Genomic DNA, 13,367 nt, shown 5'->3' with positions numbered 1-13,367 from the left:
ATATTATTTAAGTAATATTTAAATATAAGAATAAATTGCTTTATGTCTCAAATTTTATTGAGCTGGGCTTATATCAATAAAATAATAATAATTAATGTTCTATATTATTAATTTTTTATTTAAAATTAATTGTTATTATTTTTTAATATGATTAATTCCATTAAATGATTCTATGAATACCACAAATTTTATTTCAACCTTATAAACTAATGTGTTACCAATTAAATTATTATAAAAAAATATTCAATCATTCATTTATTATATTATTTAAGTGGCACCATTCATATTCTTATCACTTTTTTTTTTAGAAGAAGGCTATATCTTTATTAAGTAAATTAGCTGTAATCGGCTACCAATATAGCATTAAGATACAAAGGACCATCCTCAATCCACACTGAATAATTGCTAACATGTCTAGCCATATGATGAGCGACAAAATTACCCAGTCTTTTAGTGTGTGAAAAACTACAAACAGCAGTAGAGCTAGCAAAGTATTTTGCCTCTTCAATTAGATGCCCATAGGCAACAAGGGAAATATCTTTACTCTTCAAAGAGTTGATAATAAGTTCTGAGTCTCCCTCTAATACAATAGAATGAAGACCTATGTCCTTGGCAAAACTAAGGGCTTTTACAACAACAATAGCTTCTGCCATAGCAACCGAATTTGCAAGTGGAACACTGTAAGACATGGAGGCAAGAACTAGTCCCATGTCATCTCGAATTACCACCCTTGTTCCTACTTTCTTAACATCATTGAAGACAACTCCATCAAAATTCACCTTAAAGAAAGGTTGCGTTGGGGGCTTCCAATAGACCTTTGGTGGGTTATGGTTTGCCAAATCAAGAGGTTCAGGTGGAATGGCTCTGAGGAAAGCAACATTGGTAGCCAAGGCATCTGGGAGGACTTAACTGATTAGGAATTGTCTATTGCTAGTCCTAAGTAAGTTCTTGCGATGCCAAATGGTCCAAAAAATCTGTGCAAAGAGCTCAATGTTCTTACCTTCCTTAATTAGAAACTGCACCAAGTCTTGAAACTTGAGGAAATGGCTGTTGTCCTGAAAGTTTCAACTTTGGTCAAAGTCCCAAATAGGAGAAAGACTCAGGCATTGCCAAAGGGCATGAAGAACATCATTTGGAGCTCAATGATGATGGTCATAGGTATCTTCCACAAGAATAGTTCAACGCACCAAGTTAGCTTTTGCTGGAATAGAGTTTTGGATTGCCCTCCATATGAAAATTTTTACCTTGCTCTGAACCACTAAACCCCATACCTTCTTCCAAACAGCTTGCCCCTCATGCATTGTGCTAGGACCTAAAGACTCCATTCCTTGAGATAGAAATTTGTAGCCCGATTTCACTGTGAAAACTCCAGATTAAGTTAAGGGCCAGATGAGCATGTCTTCGGATGGATTTTGACAAAGTGGAATGGACTAGATTAGATCAACTTCATAAGAACTAAAGAGATGATTCAATAAGACAACATCCCACTATTTGGAAGGTTGATGAGAAAACTAACTTATGCTTTTGCAAATTCTGGCACAATGGGATAAAGATTTTTTAGGTGAGCAGTGGAAGGAAGCCACAGGTTTGACCATAAGCTTATGGCATCACCAATTTCCAACCTCCATCTTAGACTTTTATGCAACACATCCCACCTCTTTAAAACACTCTTCCAAGTATATGAACTAGTTGCTAAGGCTGGGGCTTCCATGATTGTGCAATTGGGAAAAAAATTTAGACTTAAAGACTCGATAAAATAATGAATCTTTGTTGTGGAGGAGTCTCCATGCTTGTTTAGCTAATAAGGAGTCGTTAAAAAAACCTAAATCTTTGAAACCCATACCACCTTTAAATTTGGGCTTGCACAAAATTTCTCATCTAACCCAATGCACTTTCCTACGATCACCATGTTGCCCCCACCAAAATCTTCTTATAAAACTCTCAGTTTCATTACACAGACTCAAGGGAAGTTTGAAGCATCTCATAGTAAGGTGGGAATAGCTTGGACAACAGCTTTAATTAACACTTCTCTACTAATTTGAGAGAGTAACAACCACCCCCAATAAGTTCTTGATATTCTGCCTTCTCTCTTCTGTTGTTAATTTACTGAAAACAAAAAAAATAGTAGTTTTAGTATGATTGATTTGTTGCCCCGAGCCCTCCTCGTAGACTTTTAGAAACTTTAAAAGATTTTGAACCTCTTCAACAATCGACTTGTAAAATAAAAGACTGTCATTAGCAAATAGTAGGTGGGTTAAACTTGGACTCCTCTTGCTCAAAGCGAACGCATGAATATCACCTAGGCTAGCTGCTTGGTAGATGAGGTCATGGAGACCCTTAGTGTAGATAAGGAAGAGCAAAGGGGAAAGGGGATCCCCTTGTTGAATACTTCTTGAAGGTTTAATCAGGTCTTTTGGTTCCACATTGACTGAGATAGAGTACGACATTGATGTAACACAAAGCAACAAGAGAGCATTAAATTTTTCGTTAAAACCCAACTTTCGAATAATAGCCTCCAAAAAAAATTCTACTCCACATGATCATATGCTTTACTTATATCAAGCTTTAGGGCCATATAACCTTCACCACATTAGTTTTTAAGTTTTTTGTAAAATTATTTAAATAATTTTAGCATTTTTCATTCACTTAGTGGTGATTTCGTTAAATTTCTATTAACCATAATTTTTTTTTGGGAAATGCTCAAATTGCTGCTAATTTTATTGCAAAAAGCTTACAAATTAACAAGATAATAAATGAGACTTGTAATTATTTTTTGTAATTGGAAAAGAATAGGTTTTTTTTTTTTTTTGGAGAAAAAAATCGTACAGGTTGGAGGGACGAAATTGGCTCCATTTGTTCTTGTTTTAAAAAAAATTTAATGTTTATTTATTTTAAAAATAATAATAATAATTAAATATTAAGAATGGACCAACGCAATGTCATTTTAAGAAGATTTAATGAGTAGTTTAACAGAAGACTAATGAAAGCCTTAATTGAACACTTTTGAAATTTAAAGAACTAGATTGAATGAAAGCAAAGTTAGAGCATAAATGAATTCTGAAGAAACTTAGAGGGTAGGTCTTATTTGCTCCATTTTTTCTTGGTTTTTTTTTTTAAATTAATGTTTATTTAATTTTGAAAAAAAAAATAGTAATTAAATATTATGAATGGACCATAACAATTTTATTTTAAGAAGATTTAATAGGCAGTATAATAGAAGACTAATGGAAGCTTTAATTGAACACTTTTGAAATTTAAAGATCTAAATTGAATGAAAGCAAAGTTAGAGCACATAAATGAATTTTGAAGAAATTTAGAGGGTAGGTTTTGCTTTGAGTTTAAATTCAATAAGGACCTGGCGTAAACCTACAAGCTTGCCATGTCAGTGTTTCCCACGTTAAAGAATAAAGCCTACCACACACAATATGTATTCATTAACACCTTTTTTCAGAAAATCAAATCTCGTCAAATAAAAAAACTATTGTTTCTTCAGTTGAAGAACCACTACCTCCAACCCCTTAAAGATGTCGTCGGAGCTCTGGATATAGTAGTTGGAACTACCTTTGTATGGTGGTCATTGCTTCGACGTTTGGTGAGGGGCCCATCCAATGATTTTCACAAGCTTTTGACAATGTTCATTAGAATCACTTTGACGAAGGCATTGATGGAAAGTAAGTCTTCCAAAAAAGACAAAGAACCAAGTCTTGTCATGAAATTGATCTGCACATCCTTGGATGAAGCCAAATGTTGAGATTTGGTTTGTTTGAAAAAAGGTTTTTAATGTTTGTATTAACAGGAGGGATGGGTTTGATGGTCGCAACCACGACATGAAGGCGGCTCTAGAATCATCTCCACCAGCATCTTTGCATAGTTGGAGCAAAGATATTTGGCTATTTGCAAGCATGTTTTAATTTTATAGGAGTTAATTTTCTTAAAATTAAAAATACTGAGAAAGAATTTTGTGTGCTAGACTCTATTCATTAGTTTGTGAAACATTGTGAAAATTTGATGTGACATGGTGGTATTGGAGGGTGTAAACCAAAGGGATTATATCTCATCCTTACCAAATTTGAACTCATATATATATATATATATGTGTGTGTGTGTGTGTGTGTGTCTAAATTCGGTAAGGATAAGGTGTAAAACATGGATACTAAGTTTGTCACATTAGTTTTTTACTTAAAACTTAATACATCTTACTACACATAATAACATCTCAATAAACTCACAATTAAGTTGGATTTTCAAATGGATATTAGAATTGATTGAATGTGGTTGTACATATTCTATAATATGTAATGTGATGATGTGACATGTTGGGATTGGAGGGGAAAAACTTTGATTTTTACCACATCCTTATAGAATTTAATCTCTCTTTGGTATAACACAATTGATGCTAGTGCCAAGATACATTGCATACAACTGTCAGGGGCGAAAAAGTTTTCTTTCCAAAAAATGAGATTTATATTGGGTTGAAGGCCTAAACTGAAACTCAACGATGAGCTTGATACATGGCCGAAAGGCTATTGGTGAAGATCCAAAGAATCAACTGTATTTTATGTCTTGAACTTAGGTGAGACTAACAAGAATGACACATAAACAATCCCTATAGCAAACACGTCAGCATGATTAAAAAGCATATTGCAAGAAATAGCCCAGTAGTAAAATGTTTCTGTAGAAAAGTAACCCAGCGGTAAAATGTTTCTACAGTAAAATATACTAGCAGTAAAATGCCCTAGTGGTAAAACAAAATAGAATAGAATAAACCTCCAGCTGTTAGCTATTTCACAAGTTAAGGAAAGTATCTACATTTTCAAACTCATCATTCGTTGACTTTGGAGAAAAGTCTTCTAATACAATAACATGAGAAAAAAATTATATAGTAACAGTTACATCATAACCTTCAATAGTAAATGAATAAGTAAATATTATAGATTCCATTATAACAAATAATGAGAAAAACTTAGTGTGAGATGAAGGGAGAGAGAGAGATTCCAGCTAGTGCAGCAAGACCATTATGGTGTCATGGCATGCTTATAGATATAGTATATGTAGTGAGTAGAAAGAGTCATTTGTGAGTAGTATGAGTAATGAGTGGGAGTGTATAGTAAGGCTGCTGGGACTTTCTGCTGGTGAGTAGCTGAGTGTCTTTAAATGGAAGTATGAGGGGTGTTTTTGAGCTTAGAGCTGGAGAACTCAATTTCTATGCTTGAAGTTGAAAGTTTAGTGACTTAGAACCTTACTAGAGCTTGGAGAAGGCTAAAATAGAAAAGTTAATAAAGAGTTCCTCTCTATGGGTGTATTTCTTAGTGTGTTGGTGAAGCATTAATGGAGAGTTCCATTTATAGTTGGGTTTTAGGGGGTAATAAGCAAATAATGTCAGCTAAATCTTCCCCAATCTTCAGAAAATCCTTAGAGAATTGTTCGTAGGATTTTAGCTAAGTGTGGTAAGCTCAATTGTTAGAAGGTTCTTGTTATTTTGGGTAATAACAGCTGGGGTTCTAGCTTAGCATTAAATGTTGATTGGCCTTGACTGATGGGATTAAAGTATGCTTTAGGCTAATGATCTTGGTTATGTTGCTGCTAAGATTAGAGCTCCTTAGGGCAGATTGTATTACCCCAAACCAGGTGTCAATCTTGGTGCCCTTGCTGGGAACTCTGCTGGGATCCCCTAGGTGCGCTCCAAACCACATTTTCCTAAGTTTCCCCATTTGATGTTTATGTGCTTGGTCCATGAACCAGAGAATACATGTTTTTAGTATGAAAATGAACTGATTTCAAGTTGTTTCAGGAACTTTAATGGTCTGGCCATGGCTGCTCTTGATTCTTGACTGAATGGGCTAGAGAAGAAAGAAGGGATAGCTGGCTGAAACTTCCCAGCTTTCTATCATGTCACTTTCAGCTTTATGTCACATGAGAAATGATGAAATTTCAGCTTGTGAAGGAAGGGTTCAACCCTTAATGGACACGTGTCCTCTTCTGATCTGACTGGACAAGTTGGAACTTGATGGCAATGAGCTCTAGCAGTTAAGTTGTGTTGAAACTTGGCTGGTCAGCTCATGTGAGCTTCAGCTGCTGGGATTTGTGTATGAGCTGGGCTAGCTCAGCTGGGCTTTGTAGTTGAGCTTCTTTGGGTTTGGTTATCCCTATAAAATGAAAAGTTTTGCCATTAGTGATATATATGGACTTTTATAAATTTTGTAAGAGAGGTATTTCTTGAGGGATGAGTATTTATATTTCTCATGAATAAGGGATTTAGTATATGTAAAACAAGTGTTAAAATAATATTTGAGTTTTGTAAATATGTGCCAAAATAGCATTTGGGTTTTATGAAATAGTTGTTAAAATAATATTTGGGCTTTGTAAAATAGTGTCAAATCAATATTTGGGCTTTGTAGGATTTTGTAAAAATATTACTGTGTAGCAACGGACTTAGTAGAAGTGTCGTATCGTAACGGGTTTTAGAGGCGCCGTATCATAACGGGCTTTAGAGGTGCCGCATCGTAACGGGCTTTAGAGTTGAGATACCATAATTTTGTGGCCCAATTTTGTTAGCAATACGGTAAGTATTTTTGTGAAAACTCAAGTTGGATAATATGTGGGACATAATGGGTAATATTTATGAGGGGGCCCAAGGTAATTTATGGGGCTTATATATGAAATATTTATGGGAGCCTAATAACATGGAGAATATTTGGGTAATATATAGGAAATATTTATGTGAACTCAAAATAATTTATGAGCTTGTGTAGGGATTTTTGTGAGTGGGCTAAATAAATTAAGGCCCAAAAATTTGTACCTCAATAACAACTTGGCCTAATCTATTTTGTAACATAAATTACTTGACTAATCCAATTTTTATGAATGATAAAGTTTCAATAAATTTTCTAGATTTTGACCTCAAACAAATCTACAACTTATTTAGCCAACCACAACTTGCCATATATTATTATTTTCCTTACAAAATAATTAAAGTTTAAACATATGGTAAGTTGTGATTGGTGGAATACAAAAAGTAGTACAATAGATTTGTATTCCTTGTGGTTGGTGGAATACAAAAGTAGTATAGTAGATTTGTATTCCTCTATAAATGCCTAGCATTCATCTATCATGGCATTAAACATCCATTACCAAGGGCAGAAACAACTCAAGATAGATCTGGACAAACATGTCTAGACATCTAAACATCAAAACCATGGTATTCAACCAAACATATCCATGTTCATCAACCATATCATGTTCATCATCCAAATCAAATGCATATCCGTGTAATTATGCATGACTTACCTCACTTACCTCACTGCATCACAACACCTATGCATATTCACATTTATATGCATGTTCATGGTATTCAAACAAACTAATACCCATCAAAGAGATAAAAACAAAAACAAAACGAAACAAAACAGATAGACCAAAACTTAGAGATATGAAAAACTAGGTTAAATAGAGGTTAAACATGTAAAGGAAATAAAGAAAGAACAAATAGAAACGAATTAGGGTTTACGGGCATGAGTGTGTATGCATACATAAGGTATGCGTACCCACACTATGAGTATGCGTATGCATGCATGAAGTATGTGCATGCATACACACCAAAAACCCTAACCCATGAAAGAAAGAAACTAACAACCTAGCATACTCTTAACATAACACAAACTAAACCTAAACTTAAACAGACATGTTAAAACATCAAAACATATAAAAAAAAAAAAAAAACAGAAATAAGGAAAAGTGAAGAGCCAAAATTAGAACCTTTACCTCAATACTAGAATCCTTTAGAGCTTGATTTTGACCATTTCCCTTAGTCAATTTATTCACAACCAAATCAAAATGGGTTCGCAAACTTTAGAACTTGAAGATAAAGATCAAAAAAGGTCTCAATCAAGTAAAATTTGACTTGAGGTTGTTTTTTGAAAAACTCCTTCTTTGATTCACTATATTCTAGTGAATCTTGTGTGTTTTGCCACTGTTTTTGTCCTCCTTGAAAAAATGCCTTTTATGGCATTACATAGTAGAAAAATAGGGATTTGGGGTGGCTTCTAGATAATGTGTGATTCGTTCGAAATTAGAAATAAGTGCAAAAAGCTTTCCTTACATAGTTTTTGGAATCCTAACCGCATACACATGGCTTGAGTGTGTGTATGCACATGCGTGCATGTGTGCGCACCCTTTAGGGTTTCTAATGGTCTTTCTTTTCCAAAAATAGTTTTATTCTTCCAAAAATAAGTTATATTTTCCACAAACACTTTCCTCAAGTTAATTTTCATTTGATTGGGTTCTAAACTAACCTTAGGCTTTAGAGTACTACTATTATAGAGGAACAGTGGCCTGAGTTGTAAGAGGTACAAAATGTGATGTTTACACATAAGTCATAAGCTTACAAGTAGATATGTAATAATCACAAATAAGTAATTCAAAATTTCATTTACCATACCATTTAAGTAGCATATATTATATTTTTGCCACATTAGTTTATAAGGTATTTTATAGTAAACTTTTTAGTAGATTTAACATTTTCTATCTACTTTGAGTGCCATGTACTTAAACACAATTTTTTAAACTATTATTTTGTGGGACCTGTTCATTCTCCTTGAAGAATAATATTTAATGCTTTTAATATCTAATGTGGTTTTACTTAATTTTAATGCCTGATGTGGACCATGTCATGTCATCAACTTGAAAAAGTTTGTGGCTTTTAGCATTACTCTTCAATGACATATCTATTTGTTTCTCCATTTATTATTGATACATGGAAAATAAATTGACATGTACAACATTTTTTGCCATATGGCATAGTATGTTTCAAATCATCCCATATAAATGCAAAAAATTTGCATGTGTTTAGTAATTGCAGCCCTAAACAAAGCGATGTTTAATACATTTTATTCCATTAATTTATGATCTCCTGAACTAAGTGTTGTAAATTGATTAGTTTCATAAAAGTACTATTTAAAACTTAAAAATTAAAACAAATTACAAAAATATATTAGAATTTAGAATGATGAGAAAAGTATACACTTTTACAAACTAGTGGCCAATCATTATTTGAGTATTTGTAACTCTAGCTTTTAGCCAAGAGTCTTATAGCTCAACATTGTTACCTCCTAGAGGGAGGGGGAGCCATGGTTTGGTCCCCCTTGACTTTTCAAAAATCCCACCTCCCTTTTATATTTTTTATATTTTTACTAAAAACATGTAACACATTTGTTTAGATAACTAATGCATCATTTTTATTTCCTCTAATTGCTCTTATACCATACATAACTCATTAATTCAAAGTATTTTTAATGTATTTCATAAAAATAGAAAATTTTATAAATTATTAATGCACTATTTTTTTTCCTCTAATTACTCTTATACCATAATAGTTCATTGAATTAAAGAATATTAGGAGATATCCTAGAAATATATAAGTAAATATTTTTAATAAAAACCTTTATATATATATATATATATAATTCTTTTAAATTTTCATTTAGAAAATTAGAAATATGGACGTTATTTGTTTCCTTTTAAAAAGAAACAATAAATGTGGATTCATCGTTCGGAGATAAAATTTTTTTAGGGTATGTTTAGTAGACTGTAATAGACATTGTAATATAAAAATTATTTCTATGGTTTAGCTATTTCAGTTTAGTTATATTTTTATACTTTCTAAAAGGCTTGTAATAGTTATTCCTTAATAGGTGCAATAATTTCTAAAATTAATATATTTTCAAATAAACAAACTTTTCATATACACATAACAATTATAAAAATAAAAAATCATAAAAAATAACCCATCTCTCTCTCCAATATTTTAAATTTTATTCTAATGTTACAACTCACAACCAAATTTATGAATATGTTTAGTTATTCCATTACAACACATTTTATTTTTAGTAATAAAGATTACAATTCATGTCATAATTCTCTTTCAGTGTACCAAACATGCCTTTAATTTTTATTAATTTTATATATATATATATATATATATATATATACTTGATGCAAATACTTTATACTATGTAAGAAAATAGTATATTTTAAATCATGTTAAAAACATATTTTATGTGTAAGTATATGAGGGTTATTCTTTGGATTAAAATTTTTTATTTATTTCAATATTTAGTTGGTAGCCCCGGAATTTTTTGTTTTTGTGTTTGCCACAACCACCTAAATCTAATACCATGATAAATTACTAATTCTCCTAAAAGTTTAAGTTATTAAGAAATGATGAATTTAATTATTTAACCATAATTCCAACATTTCCCTCACGTGTGGGCCTAAACTCCCCTTTAATTTGTATGAGATTTTAACATTTTAAGTGGGAGTTTATGCTTTTGAGAGAATCGTAATATATATCTATACTACTATTTAAGGGGATTCTCTCGTTTGGGATGAACTTTTTGTAGTTCAAAAATACCCCTTATACCCTAAAGTTAAATATCTCTTTCTCAAGACTCTTTCTACAATTCCTTTGATCTCCACCATTTTTAATCACCATCTTTCTTTACAAAGAGATGCGTTTCCTTTTATAAAAAAAAAAATATAAATAAATAAAATTGAAGAGTGCGTGCTTAAAGGCTAGTTTATCACTACTCTCCTCTTCAACGAAGACATCTGAAGTTCAAATCTATCCACTCCAACTATCGAATTACCAATAATAAAACTCATAAATGTGGTGACTTCTCTTCTTTAGCTCTCGTTTGAAAGGAGAGAATAGAATGTAATGGAAAAGAATGAAAAGAATAATTTTCGAATATTCTTACATTTCTTTGTTTTGGAGTTTAAGTGGGAGGGAATGAAATGGTAGGAGGGAACACTCATTCCTCTTTATTCCCTTAAAATCTCAAATTTTTATTTCCCTAAAATTGAGAGGAATTGGAGGGAATAAAATTAGATTTAATGAATTTTTACTAAAACTCCCAAAATACCCTATATATTCAACATTTTATTTTAAAATAGGGGTCTAATAGTAATATTATTATAAAATGATTTCGTTCCTTTCAAAGACGGAGCTATTCTTGGACCTGGGGGGCAATGGACCCCCCCCCCAGATTTAAAAAAAAAAATAGTATATATATAATATATTATTTTTAACAATTTGTTTTAATAAAATTGCACTTTGCCCCCCTTAACAATATTATTGATATTTTTAAATGCTATATATATAAAAAAAATTAGCCCAACAACAAAAATTAATTCCAAACAACACCCCAAAACAAACACAAGTAAAAAAAAAAAAAAAAATCAAAGCCAGTTCTAATTAGATATCTACCTAACCTAGGAGTAGGAAACACCCAACTTACCTCACACATATAATAAAAGGGAAAAAAGAAGGGGATTTCTAAGTCATTCAAAAAAGAAGAAGAAGAAGAAGAAGAAGAAGAAGGAAAACCTAACTTACGGCTAAACACAGAGGAGAGGAATTCGGCAGCCAGCGGCAGAAGCAAAGGTATCCCTCTCCTCTCAAGTCTCATCTCATATTGAATCCTTGTTTGGGATGACTTACTTTAATAATGTGTTAACACTTGACACTATAACTTGTAAAGAAAACTTAAAAGAGAGCACAAAGCAACTAAGCAACTAGCGCAGGGAGTCAGCTAGTCAAGGACACTGGGGCCTGGGGCTGGGACGGAGAGACCTGAGAGGCTGAGACTCAAAGAAAAAATATACTAGAGAGAAAGAATTAAAAGAGAGGTAAAAAGTCTTATGATCTTATCGAAGAGAAAAAGATGCATTTGATCTAACAAACACAACACCACACGCAACAGCCAACACTTATTGCCATTGATGTTTTGTAATTATATATATATATATATTGGTAGTTTTGTCTTTAGCAATAGTGAATAGCTTGTGATTTTTTGTGATATATATATATATATATTGTAGTTTTGTCTTTAGTGTTTTTGTCTATTAGTTAGTGTCTTTTAAAACATTAAAGTTGGATAAATAATTAAAGAGATTATTTGTAACTTTAAAATTTATTGGTTAGTTGTTGAATGTTTGTGTGCATAGTATTTGTCTATTGTGTGTAATGATTGTAGATTATTGACTATATAATAACATAATAATTGCAAATTATATTTTATTTGTAGATTATGAAAAAGTCAACTACCATATTTGATTTTTTCAAAAAAAAAAAAAGTTTCAAATGATTTAGAAGCTAATACTAGTGGTGCAACATTGCCAACCCCTAATGTTGAGGAAAATCCTGATGTCCCAATTGAGAAAAATCTCGATGTCCTAATTGAGAAAAATCCTAATGAACCTGTTGAGGAAAATCTTGATGTCCCTATTGAGCAAAATTCTCAAACAAAATTTCAAAAGGTTGATATGAGTTCGTTGCAATTAGAACTTGATCCTGGATTGGATAGACAAATATATACTTATCATGTTGATCAATGAGATGAGATCCGGCGACGTTACATTAAGTTGGGTCCATACCAGCCTCGTTTTAAAAAAATTTAAAAATCTGAGAAGGATCGAAGCTTTCAAGGTTCTTGGTATGAAGATGATTGCTTTAAGTCATGGCTTGAATATTCTCCTAAAAAAAATGCCGTTTTTGTCTACCATGCTTTCTCTTTCATAAGCCAACTGGGCAAGTCGGACAAAATGCATTCACAGTTAACGGATTTAAGAGTTGGAAGAAAGTTAGAAATGGTGAAAGTTGTTCTTTTAGTCTTCATATGGGGAAAGATCTTAACTCCACTCATAGAATTGCCCATAAAGTGTGTCTAGATTTGATGAACCAATCTCAACACATAGACAGGGTAGTGAGCAATTTCACTTTAGAACAAATTGCAAATAATTGAGTATGATTGAAGGCTTCAATTGATGTCGTTCGACATCTTGCCTTGCAAGCTATTGCTTTTAGAGGTTGAGATGAAAGTTCTACTTCAACCAATCGGGGGAACTTTCTTACGACATTAGATTTGATGGTGGGCTATAATAATAATATTGTTAAAATAATGGCAAAAGCTCCAAAAAATGCCACCTACACATCACCTTAGATTCAAAAAGATATTCTACATGTTATTTCAACCAAAGTGAAGAAGGCAATTAGGGAAGAAATTGGTGATGCAAAGTTTTACATATTGGTTGATGAAGCTTGTGATGAGTCCATGAAAGATCAAATGGCTGTGGTTTTAAGATATGTTGATACAAATGGCTTTGTACGAGAATGATTTTATGGGATTGTTCATGTTATTGGCACTGCAGCAGTAACCCTTAAAAAAGAGATATATTATTTGTTCTCTAATTATTGCTTAGATAGCCAAAACATTTGGGGGCAAGGATATGATAGTGCAAGCAACATGCGGGGTGAGTGGAATGGATTACAAGTTTTGATTTTGAATGATTGTCCATATGCTTACCACATT

This window comes from Quercus suber, unplaced genomic scaffold (genome assembly GCF_002906115.3).
Source record: "Quercus suber isolate HL8 unplaced genomic scaffold, Cork oak 2.0 scaffold_93, whole genome shotgun sequence".
Taxonomy (NCBI): domain Eukaryota; kingdom Viridiplantae; phylum Streptophyta; class Magnoliopsida; order Fagales; family Fagaceae; genus Quercus; species Quercus suber.
This window is presented reverse-complemented; position numbering follows the sequence as displayed.